The 22,609-nt window shown below is 40.5% G+C and overlaps 1 long non-coding RNA gene across 6 annotated transcripts in view; it reads right to left on the reverse strand.

Moving 5' to 3' along the window:
- LOC129640141 (uncharacterized) overlaps positions 1 to 22,609 on the reverse strand; it is a 115,552-nt gene that overhangs the window by 78,622 nt on the left and 14,321 nt on the right. For 4 of the 6 annotated variants that reach the window (XR_008708698.1, XR_008708697.1, XR_008708695.1 and 1 more), the window contains exons 2-3: positions 7,132 to 7,316; positions 3,173 to 3,230 (exon numbers count right to left, since the gene is read on the reverse strand). This is a non-coding gene — a long non-coding RNA (uncharacterized LOC129640141). The remainder of the gene's footprint in view (positions 1 to 3,172; positions 3,231 to 7,131; positions 7,317 to 22,609) is intronic. The other 2 variants (XR_008708694.1, XR_008708693.1) reach the window with 2 other exon arrangements.

Here is a 22,609-nt window from a genome sequence, read left to right on the forward strand (position 1 = left end):
AGATGGTGTTTAGAGAAAGACGTTCTTGAGGTTAAGCTTATTCAAAGTAATTTTTTTTAACCAATTACTTTTCTTCAAAGCCAAGCCTAGACTAATAGGCAAAATCCCATTCAACACTCCATTACTCCAACTTGCTATCTACAAAATGAGTGACCAGATAAAATAATCCCTAAGAGTTTCTTTCACTTCCACGACTGAGTCAGACCTCTCTTGTCAAAATCCGTATTAGGTCACTCCATTCCCTCTGAAACTAAATTTATTGACTCCTCATATATATGTTGATATATCAAATCACTACATAACTTGTTCACATATGTTTCCTCCTATTACACTGTAAATTCCACAATGGCAGCAGAATTGTTTTATTCTTGTTGTGTCTCTATCACATAATGGACTATCAATAAATATTGTCTTCAGTTCAGTTGCTCAGTCGTGTCTGACTCTTTGTGACGCCATGAATTGCAGCACACCAGGCCTCCCTGTCCATCACCAACTCCCAGAGTTCACTCAAACTCAAGTCCATTGAGTCAGTGATGCCATCCAGACATCTCATCCTCTGTCGTCCCCTTCTCCTCCTGTCCCCAATCCCTTCTAGCATCAGGGTCTTTTCCAATGAGTCAACTCTTTCCATGAAGTGGCCAAAGTACTGGAGTTTCAGTTTTAGCATCATTCCTTCCAAAGAAAACCCAGGACTGATCTCCTTTAGAATGGACTGGTTGGATCTCCTTGCAGTCCAAGGGACTCTCAAGAATCTTCTCCAACACCACATTTCAAAAGCATCAATTCTTTGGTGCTCAGCTTTCTTTATAGTCCAACTCTCACATCCATACATGACCACAGGAAAAACCATAGCCTTGACTAGACGGACCTTTGTTGGCAAAGTAATGTCTCTGCTTTTCAATATGCTATCTAGGTTGGTCATAACTTTCCTTCCAAGGAGTAAGCGTCTTTTAATTTCATGGCTGCAGTCACCATCTGCAGTGATTTTGGAGCCCAAAAAAATAAAGTCTGACACTGTTTCCACTGTTTCCCCATCTATTTGCCATGAAGTGATGGGACCGGATGCCATGATCTTCATTTTCTGAATGTTGAGCTCTAAGCCAACTTTTTCACTCTCCTCTTTCACTTTCATCAAGAGGCTTTTTAGTTCCTCTTCACTTTCTGCCATAAGGGTTGCGTCATCTGCATATCTGAGGTTATTGATATTTCTCCCGGAAATCTTGATTCCAGCTTGTGCTTCTTCCAGTCCAGCGTTTCTCATGATGTCCTCTGCATATAAGTTAAATAAGCAGGGTGACAATATACAGCCTTGAGGTATTCCTTTTCCTATTTGGAACCAGTCTGTTGTTCCATGTCCAGTTCTAAGTGTTGCTTCCTGACCTGCATATAGGTTTCTCAGAGGCAGCTCAGGTGGTCTGGTATTCCCATCTCCTTCAGAATTTTCCACAGTTTATCTTGTCTTAAGGAATGCAAATTACAGGTAACTATCAGTAGTGGCTTGAGGATAAAAGAGTAGCAGTGAATAAACCAATGTTTGTTATGAGCCTAGCCCATGCCATGATTCTGGAACATTGATGGGAAATGGAAGACATGGTTCCTGACCTCATGAAACACAAAGCAACTAGGAAAAATGAAACTAATGAAGACAGGGCTGTGTCTTGGCACACAAGCTGGAGAAGTTTTCTTAGAAAACATATTAGCAAGGAAACTGTAAGACACTGATGAAATAAACTGAAGAGTACACAAACAGAAAGATATACCATGTTCTTGAATTGGAAGAATCAATATTGTCAAAATGACTATACTACCCAAGGCAATCTACAGATTCAATGCAATCCCTATCAAATTACTAATGCCATTTTTCACAGAACTAGAACAAAACAATTTTAAAATGTGTGCTGCTGCTGCTGCTGCTGCTAAGTTGCTTCAGTCATGTCCGACTCTGTGCGACCCCATAGACGCCAGCCCAACAGGCTCCCCTGTCCCTGGGATGCTCCAGGCAAGAACACTGGAGTGGGTTGCCATTTCCTTCTCCAATGCATGAAAGTGAAAAGTGAAAGTGAAGTCTCTGAGTCATGTCCGACTCTTAGTGACTCCATGGACTGCAGCCTACCAGGCTCCTCCGTCCACGGGATTTTCCAGGCAAGAGTACTGCAGTGGGGTGCCATCGCCTTGTGTATGGAGACACAAAAGACCCCAAGTAGCCAAAGCAATCTTGAAAATAAAACTCAAGCTGGAGGAATCAGGTCCCCTGATTTCAGACTATACTACAAAGCTACAATCATCAAAACAGTATGGTACTGGCACAAAGACAGAAATAAAGATCAATGGAACACAACAGAAAGTCCAGAGATAAACTCATGCACCTATGGTCAACTAATCTACAACAAATGAGGCAAGACTATATGATGGAAAACAGACGTTTTCTTCAAAAAATGATGCTGGAAAAACTGGACAGTTAAATGCAAAAAAATAAAATTAGAACATTCTCTAACATCATACTCACATAAAACTCAAAATGGACTAAATACTTAAGTGTAAGGCTGGATGCTAAAAAACTCTTACAGGAAAGGATAAGCAGAGAGCTTTGACAAAAATCATAGCAATATCTCAATCTTTCCTAGAGAAATGTAAATAAAAACAAAAATAATCAAATGGGACCCATTTAAACTCAAAAGCTTTTGCACAGCAAAGGAAACCATAAATAAGACAAAAAGACAACCTATAGAATGGGAGAAAGTATTTGCAAATGATGGGACCTACAAGGCATTAATCTCCAAAATTTACAAGCTGCTCACACAACTCACGGAGAAGGCAATGGCAACCCACACATGTGTTCTTGCCTGGAGAATCCCAGGGACGGCAGAGCCTAGTGGGCTGCCGTCTATGGGGTCGCACAGGGTCACACGACTGAAGCGACTTAGCAGCAGCAGCAGCACACAACTCAATAACAACCACCATCCAAACAAAAAATGGGGTGAGGGATCTAAATAAACACTTCTCCAAAGAAAACATACAGATGGCCAACATGCACATGAAAAGGTGCTCAACATGGCTAATTATTCAGTTCAGTTCAGTCGCTCAGTCATGTCTGACTCTTTGCAACCCCGTGAATCGCAGCACCCCAGGCCTCCCTGTCCATCACCAGCTCCCAGAGTTTACCCAAACTCACACCCATTGAGTCGGTGATGCCATCCAGCCATCTCATCCTCTGTCGTCCCCTTCTCCTCCTGTGATAAATGTAAATGAAAACTATAGTGAGATATCACCTCACACCAATCAGAATGGCAATTAACCAAAAGTCTACAAACAATAAATGCTGGAGAGGGTGTGGAGAAAAGGGGACCCTCCTCTACTATTGGTGGGAATGTAAGTTGGTACAGCCACTATGGAGAACACTATGGAGGTTCCTTAAAAAACTACACATAGAGCTACCATATGATCCAGCAATCCCACTCCTGGGCATATATCTGGAGGAAAACATGGTTCAAAAGGATAGATGTACTCCAATATTCATTGCAGCACTATTTATAATAGCCAAGACAAGGAAGAAACCTAAATATCAAACAACAGATGGATGGATAAAGAATATGTGTATACAACAGGTGGATATATGTTATGTGTATGTATATATATTTATATATCTATATATCTATACACACACACACACACACACATATACAATGGAATACTCCTCTGCCATTAAAAAGAATGAAATAATGCCATTTGTAGCAACATGGATGGACCTTGAGATGATCATACTAAGTGAAGTAAGTCAGACAGAGAAAGATAAATACCATATAATATCACTCATATGCAGACTCTAAAAAAGGATTGCTACCAATGAACTTATTTATAATATAGAAATAGACTCAGACTTAGAGAATGAACTTATGGTTAACCAGGGAGAAGGGTGGGGGTGGCTGGATTCAGAGTTTGGGATGGACATACACACACTGCTATATTTAAAATAGACAACCAACAAGGTCCTACTGTATAGCAGAGAGAACTCTGCTCATTATTCTGTAATAGCCTAAATGGGAAAAGAATTTGAAGAATAATAGATATATGTATAACTCAATCACTCAGCTGTACACCTGAAACTAACACAACATTGTTAATCAACTATAATCCAATATAAAAAAATTTAAAAACCTAAGAAAACATATTAGCAAGAGATCAAAATGCAAATATACTTCCAGCCACATTCTCTTACAACTACTGTGATAAAATGTGACATAAATGGTCTTCCACAGCGGGTAAAAAAACAACCATTTACAGCTGAGGACTCCCATGTCACAAACACCACATACCCATTAATATATGATACAATCTGGTGAGGTGGTAGAATGTTGAAATTAAGCCCACAGTATTCAGAGCTCCACTTCCCATCTTATTAGCTCTGTGATATTCATAAAGTTAATAAAGCTCTCTGTGCCTGTGTAAAATGGGGGTAGAATTGTCCTTATTACGTTCTTGTAAGCATCACATAAGTAAATACAAAGAACTTGGCTTGGCACCTAATTATGACAATATCAATGTCCTCCTTATTACTGAGTATCTCATTCTCCTGAAGTTGTAAAAGCACTAATGTAGGATTTGTGTTAAACAACTAAAACAAAACAAAAAAATCACTCCTTGGTAGGAGTTATACACACAGCACACATACACAGGCATGCACACACTAGGTTCACACATTGGCATTGGTCTCCTGACTTCAGGGAGCATCTTTATGTTACTCTGAATTCTCAGTCAGGTGTTTTACATGTGTCTGTTTCATTAGGATTGGTTTCTGGAGATCTACCTTTTTCTTTTTTTTTAATTAAATTTGAGTTGCACTGGCTCTTCATTGTTTCACACCGGCTTTATAGCTGCAGCGAGCCGGGGCTACTCTCCAGTTGCGGTGTGCAGGGCTTCTCATTGTGGTGGTTTCTCTTGTTGTGGACCATGGGCTCTAGGGCATGTGGATGCAGTAGTTGTGGCACATGGGCTTAGTTGCTCTACGGCATGTGGGATCCTCCCAGATCAGGGATCAAATCTGTGCCACCTGCATTGGCCGGTGGACTCTTTCATCCACTGTACCACCAGGAAAGTCCTAACTTTTACTTTTATTTGTAACGTATTTCCCTGTTTCTTTGCCTTCACTGTGCTGAGTTCTGCACATTAGACAAGAATCACCTCTCCCAGTCTTCACAGATGGGTCTTGTGCAGGAGAAGACACTCAATCCTCTCAGCCAGAGATGTGGGCTATTTCTCAAACCTTTGTGCTACTCCAAAGCAGTGTCTTCTTAGCAGCCGCTGGCCTCTTGAGTCTGAGAGGTCCCATTAGTGGTCTAGTACAGGCAAAACTGAAATTGGTCCCTTGAACAGCAGCAGCGAACACTAGGGTTCCGGCAGTGCAGTCCAACTCCTTTGATCCTCAGAGGAAAAGCCTGGATCAGGAGTTTGTCACTGTTTGCTCTGCCCTGCACTGGGCAAGGAGTGTGTGCCCCCAAGATCCTTCTAACTGCTGCTTTGCTCCCAGTGGCCTCCAGGGCCTGGCATCTGTCAGGCCTTCTTGTTCTCAGGGACAGGCAAGCTAGAAGTCAGTTTCTGGGGTAGCAGAAAGAAATGTTTGGGTGCTAAATGTGCAGGCAGAGTCCTTTCAGGGAGAACTTGGTAGCTGGGCTGTATTGGCTGCTCTCTGTGCTTAGTCAGGGGAGGAGCTGTGGGAGGAGCCTGCCTGGTCTTTTGAAACTATCTCTTTGTTCTCCCAGGGAGTAGCCTATGCCCACGCTGTCATCACCTAGAGACAGATGAGTTAGGAGCTGGATCCTTGGGTACAGATCCCTGAGGGAAAGCACTGGGGTCAGGGGGAGGGGCGTGCAGCAAATATATAATCAGACATAAAATATATTACTGATGAGAGGTAGATTCCCCAGGAAGCAAATGAGGCTTCAGGATCATCAGGGCCTCTCAACTGCACCGACTCTTGGGAATGCTGGGCATTTTGGGAAAGTTGTAGAATGTTCTAGATGGGGAGAGGAAGCCAGCTTTCCAACAGGAAACCAGTCTATTGAAGCATTGCTGGCAAATTTCCTATTTTTTCTCAGAGACAGCAATCTGAATTTCCAAGAAAACCAACGTGTACTGTTATTTTTTTTCTCATTATAAATAATGATTCAACATCCTGCCTAATTTTGTATTCACAGTCCTGTATCATTATCCTTATAGAAGCACCCCCAAATTGCATTATCTTCAGATCCCACAAAATCTAGACCCAAACTTGCAACTGACCTCTTGGCTTTTGCATTAATTTGTATCATTTGTTCTCAAACCCCTTCTCCATCCTGCCCATCCCATTTAATTTTTATTAGTCTTCCCAATTCTAATTTATGGAAGAAAGGTAAATATTCCCCAACAATTTATCTTTCATCAATCAGTGAAAGTTTATGTAAATTAGGACTACAGATTTGATTTGGAACATCGGTGAAAGAGCTACTGTTCTATGTTTAAAACCATATTATATTCAAACTGGTATTTAAGTGAACATATATATTCATTACAAGTAAAATCTATATCTCCAAGGCCATATCATGTGTGGATCAATGATAGCCTTTCATGCTTGTTTCATTCCTTCTTGGTAGGGACTAGCACATGGCAACAGAGTATTTCTCTACTCTTTTTGATTGCATAGCTATTGACCCTGATTGGTTTCTTATGGTGGTCAGCTTACAGTGCTTCCCATTCTAGGCACTGAGGCAGGAACATGGAAAATGCAGCTGCTACAAAACAAGACTGTTTTCTTTTATCATCATCATCGTACACTAAAAACTAGCATGTATAACATATATAACACATTTAAGGAATAATGAAGTGATCAATGCCAATTGCTAGCCAACACTGTGATTAAAGAAAGCAGCTCTGCCTCACGCTGTGCAAATTTTGGTGGTTCCAGGATTTCAAGGGGAAAAATGGCAGCATGGGAGAACCCAGCTTTATCCACCTCCCCTCCTGTATCAATGGCTAAACAGCTAAGCACCAACCAAAACAACTCTCAGAGACTTATAGAGTCCACTTAGGAAGTCTGAGCAACAAAGTAGAACCAAAAAACAGACGAATTACAAAAGAAGGAAAAGAGGACAATTTCACCTTGTCTGTATCATCCCATCCCCCAAGCCGGCACTGTTCAGAGTCAGGAAGGAACTTCGCAGCCAGAAAAAGTTCCTCCGGCCAGGACAGGAAGAACAGGGTGACTGCCCAGCTTCTCAGGACTCTGTGTGAACATCCTTTGGTTTCATTCAACCCAGGCTGGCAAAGGTGAGATGGTGCTGAGCCTGCGAAAAACAAGCAGGGAAAGTAGAGGCCAGCCACCATTAGCTGACATGCAGCGGGCGTGATCCTGACTTGCAGATACCTGTTCTTCAGACAAACTCAGATATCACCACTTATTATTATTTTTTAAGAAAAGTAGATCATTTTTAAAATAAAGTTTTTATTGAATTTGTTACAATACTACATCTATTTTATGTGGTTTTTTGTTGTTGTTGTTGTTTGACTGCGAAGCATGTGCGATCTTAGCTCCCCGACCAGGGATTGAACTCACACCCCCGCCTTGGAAGGTGAAATCTTAACCCTGGACCTCCAGGGACGTCTTAGATTTCACCACTTATGAAGCTGAAGGCCAGCACAACCACCAGAGATGCCTGAAAATCTCTCCAGCTCGTGCTCCACAGGCTTCCATGTTTGTGGATGCCAGGTGCCCAAGTCCCTCCTGGCTCCTTTCCCACACCATCCCTCTCCAAGTGGAGACTAGAAACTGCTGGCAGAAATCCAGAGTCTCTGCGACCATGCCAGTGTAAGATGTTAACTGCCTGAATTCCTCCCCACATCCATTGGAGCTCGGGAGCCACACTGGCAGCCAGATCTGGCTTCAGCAGCTATGAAAGTGAAGGCAGCAGCCTTGGGGTCCCTGGCTGAACCCTACCACTGGGCCTGCCCCCAGTGCTAACACTGTCAGCCACGCATTTGCACATGACTGGCCTGACACTAGTCACCAGCTTCCACTTCTGTGTGTATGCCTGGAGGGAGAGTGTACAAGCATATGAGAACACATTGACAATGAGGGCCCTGGCAGCTGCTTTTCAGTTCAGATCAGCCCCTGTCTTCTTTCATTGACTGGCAGCAATATGCCCACCTGTAGCTAGCCCCTCCAGTGGTACACTTGCATGCCACTGAGCCAAACTTCTACCATGGAACTGTACTGCCATGCACACCCAGGGTGGTAAAAGATCAGTTGCTCAGTTGTGTCTAACCCTTTGCAACCCCATGGACTATAGCCCACCAGGCTGTTCTGTCCATGGGATTTCCCAGGCAAAAACACTGGAGTGGGTTGCCATTTCCTTCTCCAGAGGATCTTCCCAACCCAGGTATTGAGCCTGGGTCTCCTGCATCACAGGTAGATTCTTTACCATCTGAGCTACCAGAGAAGCCCCAGGGTGATGGTGTGCATTCATAGGAGAGTACAGCAATAGCCAGTGAGCCGATAGTGGACCCAGGCCCTTGCTACTTGCCCCGGCCCCCAAACCATCACTATTAATGTGTCTGCAACTGGCCCCTGTCACAACGTAAGTACCTACAGATGACCTCCACAGCTGTGTGTGTGAAAACCACTGGCTCAAGTCACCACTGCCATTTGCCCTGGTCCCTAACTACCAGACCTGGACGCACATATTAAGACCCTAATGGCACTTGTAGCAACTGCAATCCACCCACAGTGCTCACCTAGATCCATGTAGTTGTTGATGATGTGGACTACAGCAGCCTGAGCTGCAGAGACCTCATGCCCTCTTCAGACCACGGTCACCACACACCTCTGCACTTGGTGCCCTGCATCACTAGACCTCAGGTGACAGCATGAGCCAGGGTGCTCTCACCCACAGGTGAAAGTCTTCTCTTACTGAATTCAATCTATAAAGTCTAGAGGAAGTGACTGCTTCTTCAAATGTGCAGACATCTGTACAGACTACAGAGATTACAAAGAATCAGGGAAATGTGTTAAAAATGTGTTCCAAAAGAATACAATAAACCTCCAGTAATTGGTCCCAAAGAAATGGAGATTTGGGAATAATCCAGCAGAGATTTCAAGGTAATCATTCTACAGATGCTCAGAGACAGACAAGAGAATATGGATAAACAATTTAATGATATCAGAAAATCATACAATAAAAAATAAGACATTCCACAAAGAGATAGAAAACATAAGAAGAATGAAATAGGAAATTTGGAGCTTAATACAATGACTGAACTGAAAAGGTCAAAGCTTCAACCGTAGACCTGGACAAGCAAAACATAGTATTAGTGATAAATAAGACAGAAATTAAAATTACCCAATCAGAGGTACAAAAAGGAAAAACAATGAGAGGGAATGATGAAAGCCTACATAGCTTATGCTGCTGCTGCTGCTGCTGCAAAGTCGCTTCAGTCGTGTCCGACTCTGTGCAACCCCATAGACAGCAGCCCACCAGGCTCCCCCGTCCCTGGGATTCTCCAGGCAAGAATACTGGAGTGGGTTGCCATTTCCTTCTCCAATGCATGAAAGTGAAAAGTGAAAGTGAAGTTGCTCAGTCGTGTCCGACTCTTCACGACCCCATGGACTGCAGCCCACCAGGCTCCTCCATCCATGGGATTTTCCAGGCAAGAGTACTGGAGTGGGGTGCCATCACCTTCTCCAACACAGCTTATGAGATACCATCAAAAGAAACTGCAAGGACTATTGCAGTCCCAAAAGGAGAAGGAGGAGAAAAGGGAGTAGAAAGTTTCCTTTAAAAAAATAATGGCTAGGAAATTCCCAAACCCACAGAGAGATGTGAACAACCAACTTCATGAACCTGTGACCTCAAATTTTTGATCTGAAATGATCTTTTCCAAGACACAATAATAAAACTGTTGAAAGACAAAGAGTTTAAAAAGCAGCCAGAGGGGAAAAAAATCTCATAGAAGGGAACCCCAAATAGGCCATCAAAGGATTTCCCTAACAGAGACCTTGAAGGCAAAAAGAAATGGGATGATATATTCAAACTTCTGAAAGAAAAAAAATGCCAACCAACAATACTTTATTCAGCAAAGTTGTCCTTCAGGACTTAATTCCAAATAAAGACTCTTCCAAATAAACATAAGCTGAGAATTCCTCAACACTAAATCTGCCTTATAAGAAATGCTAAAGTAGTTTGAGTTGCAGCAAAAGGATGCTATTTAGTAACATTAAAACATATGAAAATGTACCATACACTGGTAAAATTAAGAAGATACTCAGATAATGAATACCATAATACTGTAATATGGTGAAGTATTAATTAATTGTAGTATAAAGGTCATTTATAATTCTTTATCCTTTACCTACAGCTACAATAATGTTATCAGAGCTATAGCATAAAATAATGTAAACAGTGACAGTAAAATTTAAAAGAGGCAGCAAAAGGATAGAGTTTTGTTTGCATTTGAAGTTAAATTGTTATCAGCATAAAACAGATTATTCTATATAAGTTTTATGTAAGCCTCATAGGAACTATTGACAAATAGCAAAAAGCTAAAATAGATCCCCAAAATGTACAGAGAAGGGAATCAAAGCATACCACTACAGAATAATCATCAATTTACAAAGGAAGGCAACAGGAAAGGAAGAAAAGAACCAGAACTATAAAAACATTCAGGAAACAATAAGATGCATTAGCATGACTTATTAACCAATACTCTAAATTTTAATTGACTGAATTTTCCAATCAAAAGGCACAGAGTGGCTGGATGGACAAACAATTTAAGACTCATCTCTATGTTGCCTTCATTATACTCACTTCAGCTTTAAGGACACACAGAGGCTCAAACTGAAGGGATGGCAAAAGGTATTCCATCAAAGCAGATACCACAACAGAGCAGAGGTAGCTCTACTTATATCATTCTATCATGATGAGGGGGTCAATTCAATAAGAAGATACAATAATCACAAAAAATGTGTACCAACACTGAAAACAGCTAAATACATTAAGCAAGTAGTAACAGATTCATGGGGTTGCAAAGAGACAGACACACCTGAGCAACAGTGTGTGCATGTGTGCTTGCGCGCGCGCACACACACACACACACACCCCATATCCAAAGGGAGAAATGGACAACAATCTACCTTTTATATTTATAGGAGAGAGAGTGATAGTGATAAAGATTGAGAAAGAGGAGAAGGAGACTAGAAGTTCAAACAATGTGGGCAATTCAGTCAACCATTCCAATAAACACATATCCTAGAGGAATAAGGTGAGAAGCATGAATATGCTAATACACTGGCTGGTCCTAGTTCAGACCTTCCTTTCATAAAGTTTTGAGTGTGATTTTAGTATTTAAAGATGTATAGTTTTCAGGGCTTCCCTGGTGGTCCAGAGGTAAGAATCTGCCCACCAATGCAGGGGACATGTGTTCGATCCCTGATCCAGGAAGAACCCACATGCTGCGGAGCAACCAAGCCCGTGCACCACAATTACTGAGCCCGCTCTCTAGAGCTCATGAGCCACAACTACTGAGCCCACACACTGCAACTACTGAAGCCCATGTGCCCTAGGGCCCATGCTCTACAACAACAGAAGGCACCACAATGAGAAATCCACACAGCAATAAAGAGTAACCCCCACTCACTGCAACTAGGGAAAGCCTGTGGGTAGCAACACAGACCCAGAACAACCAAAAACAAATAAATATTTTAAAAGATGTGTATTTTCATACAATATACCATCTAAAAGCCAGTCAGCACTTCATTTGGTGCTCAAGAAACAGAAACCTACTGCCATGCTTAGAAAAAAATCATGGGTTGGATTTTCTAGGTAGTTTTTAGCCCCCAATGTGTCGCCTTCCTAAAGAATGAATGTTCAACTGTCATTTTGACTTAATATAATGACTTTTGTTCCTCACTCTTATACACAGAGAATGTCACCTGCTACTTCAGTAAACAAAGGATATCACAGCCATAACGTCATCAGCCACTGCACCTGCCCCAGTGTTGCACTCTGAAGGGCATTCAGGACAGAGGACAATTGGATACTGGCTTTAGACAGTTAGGATGCATATCAAAGGAATAATTTTAATGAGTCTAGACTCATGCCTTTTCTCACACATACAAAAGTACCACAGTAATTAACTTTAAATGTTTATTTGTGATTAGCAGTAATCTTTGAATGTTCAACTACATGATGCATTTATCCCCAACAAAAACTCCTCTATATCCTGGGTCCTCCCTTATCTCTTTGGAGCAGTTTCTCAGAGCTGTCTGAGAGGCCGAATCCCAGGCTACAGTCCTCAGTAAGATCATCAAATAGAACATAACTCTCAACTTTAAGGCTGTGCTTTTTTTTTTTTCTTTTTCAGTCAACACTATCCAAATTATTTGTTTCTCAACATAAGATATGAATTCATGATTATGTCCATCAGCATCTCAAGTAGAAAGAAATATAGGGAATCCGAGTATTAAGCAACCATTAAAAGTGCTAGAGAAGTGACAGCCAGTAAAGTAAGAATGTCAGAAGTAACAGTCAGAGAAGTAAAAATGGCATGTGATGAGAAGGTAGGGGACGTAAGTTGGTTCATGTATATGAATACATGATAAGCAAGCAGAAAAACTGCTTACAACCTAATGCCTTGATTTCTACACTTGGTCACAGTGTAGGTGTTCATAACATCTTTCACTACTCAACTTTTATGATGCTCACAGCTGATCATGGTTGTTTACCTTTATTCCTAAAAGATGTGAGTCCCTAAAGATCCTGTCTACATTAGATTGCTATGTATTACCAATTTTGAACACCTTACATGGAAGTACAAAGAAGTTCTTCAGAGAATTGCTTGAATTCCATGCTCAACACATAGCTATCTTGAACCCACTGTGAAGTAGCAACCTTACTTTCTCCTAATAATCAGGGTCAATTAGCACAGGAAATAGAGTAATATTTTGCCTGTTAATTACCTGGTATGCTGAATCCTGAACGGGTCATTTGGCAATTTCAGTTTTCACATTACCAGGAGAATTGTGGCTCTGGGGGAACTAATACTCTAAGCCAGCAGAACTCTCAATTATGTAAGGGATTAACTGTAATCAAACTACTGCCTGGTAGGTCATTGCCCTCTCCCTCACAATGGCACCATGTTGAGTGCTCAGCATTTGTCTTTGCATTGGTAAACTGGTTATTCAGCAATGGAAGTGGAGAATCAATCGTAAAACTAAGAAACAGTGATTTACCTAAGGAAAAGGAAAATCAGGGCAAGCCCTTTTTCTCATACTCAGGTATTCTCAAAAGTAGATTATTGTTCATATCATTCATATACAGATCCGTCCCCACTGGATTTTTTTAAAAGCTTAATAAGTGCGTGCATTTTCTTTCCTATTCTATACTTTACTGGTGCCCATGGAATTTGAAGACAAAAATGCTCTTTAAAGTTGTATAGCCAGATTATTCTATACCATCTCAAGTGTCCAGATCACATACTTTCTTCATAAAGAAAACTTAAAACTTGCCTTAAGGTTAAAAAAATAGAAACTTGTTTCAAAATATGCAATTTAATGGGTACAATATTGTTATTGCCATAATAACTTAATAATAGTAAGCAATTCCAAGGCACTTAAATCACCATCAACTCTTTACATGTAATGACTCATTTAATCCTTGTAACACCTTCAGGACGTGGGGCATAAGTTACACCCATTTTACAGATGTGAAAACTAAGGCAAGATATTTAAGGTACTTGTCAAAAGTCACAAAGCTGTAATCTGAAGAAGTGGGGGTTCAGAAGCAAGCATTTTGGTGTCCAAGTACATTGTTCTATCCTCTTAGTTACGTGTCTCATACTCAGCCCACATTGGCATGTTTCGGTAACCTCATTTTGTATTATCTTCATCATTAACCCCAGAGAAGGCAATGGCACCCCACTCCAGTACACTTGCCTGGAAAACCCCATGGATGGAGGAGCCTGGTAGGCTGCAGTCCATGGGGTCGCTAAGAGTTGGACACAACTGAGCGACTTCACTTTCAGGTTTTACTTTCATGCATTGGAGAAGGAAATGGCAACCCACTCCAGTGTTCTTGCCTGGAGAATCCCAGGGACAGGGGAGCCTGGTGGGCTGCCATCTCTGGGGTCGCACAGAGTCAGACACAACTGAAGCGACTTAACAGCAGCAGCATCATTAACCCACCCTGTAGTTTGCTATTGGATTTCTCTAGGAGAAAAAAATATCAGCACATAGTCTAAAAACTCAGGTTTAAAAGATGCTGAAATAAATCATATTTTCTATCTTTATCCTAATTTAAATCTTAACAAAAATTTTGAATTTATGCATTGATAAGCTTAGTGTTTTGATTATTATTAGAGTTTTTTAAAAAATTATTTTTTGACTCATATCTGAGCCTGTGTATCTAATCAGGTTTGAGAAAATTGGTGAAGATGGAATAAAAGCTTTGCAACCATACCCATCACATGAGCATAGCCTGGTTAATATGTCACTTGATACCAAGTGTTAGGTCAACCTGATATATTAAATTGGAGGGAAAATTAGTAGAAGCCAAACAATGTTTGCCAAATACAAGGGGTAGCTACTGGCCTCCTGACTGATACTCTGGAGTTACTTAGTCTTTCAATGGAATACACAGGACATTGAGCCAGGGAAAACAGACATGAGAAATACATCCCTATTTTTATCAGTATTTTCCACCCCTGCCTACAGATACTTACAACATAAAGACAACACTAACAATATTAAGTGAGACCATTAGTCAAAAATTGCTTATAATATCCTTCATCCATAGATAGTCTGAAGGAAACAGTACTGGGAATGTAGTTGGATCCATATTTTAAGGGCAAAATCTAAAAGATACTTTAATTAGGCATGGAACTGAAGTCTCCTGGGGTGACTTTGTTTTAATCCATAACCACAGACCAAGCCCTTCTCTTCTTCTGTTAGTCAAGCAAGGAGTTGTACCTCTCTGGTGAACACAGCTGCACTAGCTCTTTAAATATCCATGCAATTAGCACAAAGAACTATAATGGAACTAAATGGCCACAGCCAAGAAGCCACCTACACACACTTAATATTCAAAGGAAGAACACTGGCATTTAATCATGGGGATAGTCACACTTAACAATGACATTTTAAAAGTTATTACTAAGAAATAAGGAAATGTGACCAATGTATAGAAGGAAAAAGTATCATCACTGCAGTCAGAAAGCATTCACAAGGACAGACAGTACAAGCTGGAGAGCTGGTATGCAAGCCATCCTCATCATGAGAAATGAAATGTTCACGTGGGATACTTACTTGATCTGGGTTGTTCCCTTTATCTACAGAAAACACAACTACTTCTTCTCTTGTTTGCCTATTTCTTTCTTCATCTTTGCTTTCTGCTCTTTGGTCTAGGAGCAGAAACTTAATTTCCCACTTTCCTTGCACCTAATCTGGATTGAATCATGTCTTCTAAAAAGATATATTCAAATCCTAACTTCCACTACCTGAGAGCTTGATCCTTTTTGGGGAATAAGATCTTCCCAATTGTAATCCAGGGAAGAAGAGTTTATACTCGGTGAGCTGTTATTGTTTAGTTGTGCATTCATATCTGACTCTTTGTGATCCTATGGACTGTAGCCCACCAGGCTCCTTCGTCCATGGGATTTCCCAGGCAAGAATACTAGAGTGGGTTGCCATCTCCTTTTCCAGGGGATCTTCCTGATCAAGGGATCAAACACATGTCTCCTGCTTAGCAGATGGATTCTTTACCACTAAGCCAACAGGGATACTGGATGAGGGTGGGCCTTAAATCCTTATTTCCTTATCCTGGTGGCCTTTTAAGAGTCAGAGACACAGGGAGGAGGAAGACCATCTGCTGATAGAGGCTGAGATTATAGTCACGCATCCACAAACCAAGGAACACCAAGGATTGCCGACCAATGCCAGAAGGTAGGAAAAGTCAAGAGAGGATTCTTTCCTAGAGCATAGCTGTGCCAATGTCTTGGTTTTCGAATTCTAGGCCCCACAACTATGAGAAGACAAATTTCTATTGCTTTAAGTCATCCAACTTGTGGGATTTCGTTACAGCAACTCTAAGAAAACTAACACAGCATCTATTAAGTTATTCTCCTTCCTTTCTTTGTTCACCAAACCTAGTGGTGGTTTAGTAATTAAGTCGTGTCCAATTCTTGTGACCCATGGACTGTAGCCCACCAGGTTCCTCTGTCTATGGGATTTTCCAGGCAAGTGTAATGGAGTGGACTGTCATTTCCTTCTCCAGGGGATCTTCCTGACCCAGGAATTGGACCCAGGTCTCCTGCATTGCAGGCAGATTCTTTACCGGCTGAGCTATGAGGGAAGCCCAAATCTTGGTAAATTACCACAAAAACAAACTTAGACACTGAGTTCATCCATCTCAGTGTGGCTATGACCCAGGAATTCCTCACTCACTAGAATTTCTGCTGACAAACCTCTAAATTTATCTCACCTCCATAACATATTTCCTCTACTACTGCTTTCATATCACTCATTGATGAATAAAGTCACAGAAGTGAACTGGCTCCAAATCAAAGCAAGGCCACAAACATAATCAGGCCCTCATTACTACTCTCTATATTTTTTAAAACATATTTACCATTTTCTATTTATTGATATTGTGTTCCTTTCATAAGTTATATCAGATTTCTAACTTCAATTCGCAAGCATTCAATTCTATCTCTACCAAATGCTGCTAATTGCCTATGATCAACATGTTTCTAAAACTATTTTTCTCCTGCAGTCTCCCTCATTTTCTTATCACACTAAACATATTTTATTACTGTATATTTTGTCTGGAAATGCATATGGTCTCCTTTATTTTTTCCCATTCCAAAGAAAAAAGACTTTCTCTTTTGTAAAGGTTTCTTTTTCCTTTTCAATGAGAATGGACATCGTTATTATTTCAGTCACTCATCATAATAATTAATTTTAGAATAGTTTTTTCATCCCAGAAAGAAATCTTGCAGCAATCATTCACTATTACCCTTTCTACCCATCATATAGTAATCTCCTATCCCTATGGATTTGTCTATTCTGGACAGTTCATGTAAATGGGATTATTCAATGTGTGGTTCCTGTGACTGACTTGTGAATTATTCAAAATGTGGTTCCTGATAATGTTCTTCATAAATGGTACCATGGTCTAGAAGACTTAGATACATAGAAGAGGAAAATAAATTTTAATTCATTATTCATACTAATGAAATAAAAGATCAATAAAAGATCAGACCTAAAAATAACTACAACATTAAAAAAAGCAGAAACAAAATCGGAAAAACTGATCTCTGACAGCTTTGTGACTTTAAGATATCTTACTTACAAAGGATACAAAAAGCATAAAATGTAACTGCCTCAAAATTGCAAACTTCTGCTCATTCATGAAAAGTGTTGAGAAAATTAATAGACAAAGCTGCAACCTAGAGGAAATTATTCCCTAACCACTCACTTGACAAAGGACTAGTATCCTGAAGAGAAATATGCTTATCATTTATATTATTCAATAATATAAACATAACAAACATCTGTGTATTTTACAGTTAAACAATTAGACAAATGACAAACCAAAATTGGAGAAAAATTTGAAGAGACTTCAGAAAAGGATATATAGGAATGACCAGAAAGCCATGTGAAAATACTCAATATCATTAGTCACTGCTACTGCTGCTGCTGCTGCTGCTAAGTCACTTCAGTCGTGTCCAACACTGAATTCCCTGGAATTCTCCAGGCAAGAACACTGGAGTGGATTGCCATTTCCTTCTCCAATGCATGAAAGTGAAAAGTGAAAGGGAAGTCGCTCAGTCGTGTCTGACCCTCAGCGACCCCATGGACTGCAGCCTTCTAGGCTCCTCCGTCCATGGGATTTTCCAGGCAAGAGTACTGGAGTGGGGTGCCATTGCCTTCTCCACATCACTACTACTATTACTACTACTACTACTACTACTACTAAGTTACTTCAGTCGTGTCTGACTCTATGTGACCCCATAGACGGCAGCCCACCAGGCCCTGCCATCCCTGGGATTCTCCAGGCAAGAACACTGGAGTGGGTTGCCATTTCCTTCTCCAATGCATGAAAGTGAAACGTGAAAGGGAAGTCGCTCAGTCGTGTCCGACTCTTAGTGACCCCATGGACTGCAGCCCACCAGGCTCCTCCATCCATGGGATTTTCCAGGCAAGAGTACTGGAGTGAAGTGCCATTGCCTTCTTTCCGCATGTGTTACCATTACAGTCTCCCAGAAGATCAAGCATTGGTGTGGGTATGGAGCAACTGGAACTTGCATACTTTGCTAGAGACAATCACTTTTCAGTAACAATTTGGTAGTTTCTCATAACATTAAAAATACACTATTATATAACCCAGCCATTCCACTCCTAGTTATTCATCTAAGAAAAATGAAAGCACGTTTCTACATAAAGTCTTTAACATAAATATTCTTAGCATTCCTATTCTTAATATCCTAAATCTGGAAACAATCCATATGTCAATCAACAGATATATACACTATGATATATCCACATAATGAAAAATTACACAACAATAAAAAGGAATGAACTACTGATACACACAGCAACAAAGATTTCTAAAACAGGTTTACTGAAGGAAGGTAGGCACATGTGCACATGCACACACATACACTCCCCAAACAAAAGTGCAGACTATCTAGTTTCTCTTATGCCTTTAGAAAGGGCAAACATAAACTACAGGTAAAGAAATCAGAGTAGGTATTAACTGAGTCAGGAGATAGGAAGGGTTGAGTATGGAAGATGGGTAAACTTTCTAGTGGAGAAGGCGATGGCACCCCACTCCAGTACTCTTGCCTGGAAAATCCCATGGACGGAGGAGCCTAGTGGGCTGCAGTCCATGGGGTTGCTAAGAGTTAGACACGACTGAGCGACTTCACTTTCACTTTTCACTTTTGTGCATTGGAGAAGGAAATGGCAACCCACTCCAGTGTTCTTGCCTGGAGAATCCCAGGGACGGAGGAGCCTGGTGGGCTGCTGTCTATGGGGTCACACAGAGTCGGACACGACTGATATGACTTAGCAGCAGCAGCAGCAAACTTTCTAGGGGAATGGAAAAGTTCTATATTTTGATTAAAGTGCTGGTCAAAATGGTATATAAATTTTTTGAAATTTCTTAAATTTTACCCTTAAAACAGGTGCATGTACTGTATGTGAACTTTAGTAAGTTTTGTATAATAGTTGGAAGAAAATATCCATTTAGGCACAATATTATTCATTTCAACATCTCTTTCAAAAGCAAAGAAAGTGGGAAAATAGAGATGAGTTGGATTACTTTGCTAGGGCTGCTGTAACAAAGTGTCAAGAATGCAGTCACTTAAATAATAGAAATATCTTGCCTCGTGGTTCTGGAAGCTGTAAGTCTGAGATCAAGGTACCAGTAGGGCTATGCTCCCTCTAACCCCGCCCTGGCTTCTAGCACTTCTCAGCTTGTGGCAGGTTAACTCCAATCTTCCCACGATGCACCCTCTCTGTGCATGCATGTCTGTATTCACACGGTTTTCCTTTGATAAAGACACCCAGGCTTCCCAGGTGGCTCAGTGGTAAAGAATCCGCCTGCCAATGCAGGAGACGTGGGTTTGATCCCTGGCTTTGGAAGATCCTCTGGAGGAGGAAATGGCAACCCACTCCAGTATTCTTGTCTGGGAAATCCCTTGGACAGAGGAGCCTGATGGGCTACAGTCTAAATGGTCGCAAAGAGTCAGACACGGCTGAGCATGCTCACTACATTAAATTAGGGACCCATCCTACTTTAATAACGTCCTCCTTCCAAATAAGGTCACAGTCTGAGGAACTGAGAGTTAGGACTTAAAGGGGACACACTACAACCCAAAATGCATTTAAAATGATGCTATATCTATAAATCAGAGCAGTGTAGCTCTTTTATAAATCATATTCAGCTTTCAGAAATCATATTCTGAATTATAACTCAGAATATTATCAAATACTAAGTTCTGTAGATAAAAGAATAAACCCAGGTTAATATTTACACACATATCTATATATAGGCATAAATATTCATGCATATGATGTATGTAAGATTGTTTCTAGAAGTATAATTCTGTGAAGAAACAGGTACCACAACACTCTTATTTTGTTATTTTTGTGCTGGCACAATCATAAATTTCTTGAATGGTAAACTAACTGTACCACAGGGATGGATTCAGTTTTCTAAGTCCTTTTCTTCATTCACCATGACTTCACATGGAACAAGAGATAACTGCTTCAGACGACAGCTGGAAGTTCTTTTATCATACAGAGATAGTCTGTATCAATAGGCTTACTGCATGAAAGAAGTTTATCCAAATGTCTCTAGGTGTGAGGAGCACGAAAGGAACATTTGATTTCAGACAGAGCACATCAACTGACTGACAATTTGTTCACTCAGTCTAAAACTTCAGATCCTATAAATGAGGTATCAAATTTCCTTAAAAAATCAATTTAAATTAGCTGTCTTTTATTCATAATATTATTTCCACACAGACCAAAGAGTAGCAAGTTTGACAGGAAAGTAGCAACTGAGATAGAAAACATCAGATAGTAAGGCTCTCTGGGCATAACTGCCATGATTTGATCCTAAAAGTACTTGAGACATCTTACATTCATATTCTGAGATATGGAGAGAAACTAATAAAAAGAAACTAAGATAATCAAACCAATACTGTAAACCAATCATCAACCAATTAAAAATCAATATTAAAGTAAAACAAAAAAAGAAAAAAAAAGGCAAATTTATATGTGATATAGAGAAGATATTTTTTAATGTTTTGAGAGCTCTGGGTTTATTCTTAGTGGAGAATAGGCAGTAAGCTGCTTGAGTTCCCCCACCCTCTGCTAACAAAACTGAGAACAGGCCAGGATAAGATTCCTGCCAGTTCAAGATTTAGATAGCCGCCTTCTGAGCTGGGAGAATGTAGATAGCATGGACACCATATTCCACAATGAGTGAGCATACAGCCCCAGCTCCTACACCAGTATCACTAAGTATCACTATTCAATTCACCCCAATAGCAAAGACTTGACAATTCATATCAAAATTGTAACTATATTTCTCTGTAACAATATAACTGTATAGTCTTGAGTTTGACTGGACCTAGACCAAGAGAGTAACTGGGAGCCCCTAGCTGTTACTGTATCAAAGACAAGATTTTCTTGCAGAACTTACTGGGTTATCAGTTTAATTTCATTATCAGTTATGCACCCATAAGAGAGCCCTGTGGATATGCATGTTGTCTTAAGCAAAGTCAGATATCTAATCATTTTACTGAGAGTATTTGCCAACTCTTTCCACTAGGCCAAATCTCAGGTACAGAAAATTGATTAGCTCATTAGACGTCTCATCATAAAATGCACTTACTTTCCCCATCTGTGAAAGGAATCTCTCCTGTGTATTTAATTTTTACCTTTTCCCCATTTGTGCTCCCATTCTGTTCTCCTCTGTAGCTTGCCCCCTCTAATACATGTGACCTATTACAAAACACATGGACTCTGTTAAACCATATATATGCATGTATGTATTTTTAAGTATTAGTGTGTGTGTACCCATGAACAACTGTCTTTTTAATTTTGAACATGAGGAATTTCAGGTTTCTGTGCAGACATCTGGGTAGAGGTAAAACTAAAGAACTGGATACATGAGTTTCAAAATCAGAAGAGAGATATTAGCTACAGGTAACACTGAGGATTCATCAACTTTTAAGTGATAGGTGGACATCAGGGGCAAGTGCAGGATGAGAAAGGATACATATGCATGAAACAGTGCAGTGAGTTTAAGATAGTGCTACACAGGCTCTGTGGCGAGGTACACATACATAGTAAAATATGAAATTGATGAATTCTGCATACTTAAGACCAAAGCAGATATTACAATCTAAGATGATGGCTTATATTAGGTTTAAATCATTTATTTTCTAAGATTTCAACTGCATATTCGAAGGACATAGCATCAACAAATTTGACATGCTACAGCCTAATCAAGCAAATAATTGCTTACAAAATCTATTTTGGGGAACTATTTTTCTGATGGAGAAGCTGTAAATGGATGATCAAGTGCCGGGAGCCAGCACGGGAGTTCCCACCCATGACAGAGGTCATGCGGAGAGGATCTGACATGCAAAGGCGAATCAGAACTCGAGAGGCCCCCTGGACCTGCCCAGCATCTACCCCAAAACCACAATCTGTCTGTTTTACTATTTCACAACTTTCACCAACTCTTCTGACATTAACGGGGGGCTATCCCCGACCACCTTTCTCTGTAAGAAAATCAACTTAAAACTCTAGTTAATAAGTCTCCTGGGCATAATAGGAGTGTTTCAATTCAAACCCCTCTGATGACTTTCTAGCTTGCCTGACAGGTTTGTTCAGATTCACAGCCTCCCAACCACGAAGCTTAAGATATTCTAACAATGCAGAGCTTCTCAGAGAGTTAAAATTGTTAGAATAGAACTAGTAGAGGATTTCTTTGTTGAGCTAATGCTTGCTGCCAAGTTTCCATATCCCTTACCTACTGTGTCCCTGGGAGTGTATTGATTAATATAGTTG

Source organism: Bubalus kerabau, chromosome X (genome assembly GCF_029407905.1).
Source record: "Bubalus kerabau isolate K-KA32 ecotype Philippines breed swamp buffalo chromosome X, PCC_UOA_SB_1v2, whole genome shotgun sequence".
Taxonomy (NCBI): domain Eukaryota; kingdom Metazoa; phylum Chordata; class Mammalia; order Artiodactyla; family Bovidae; genus Bubalus; species Bubalus kerabau.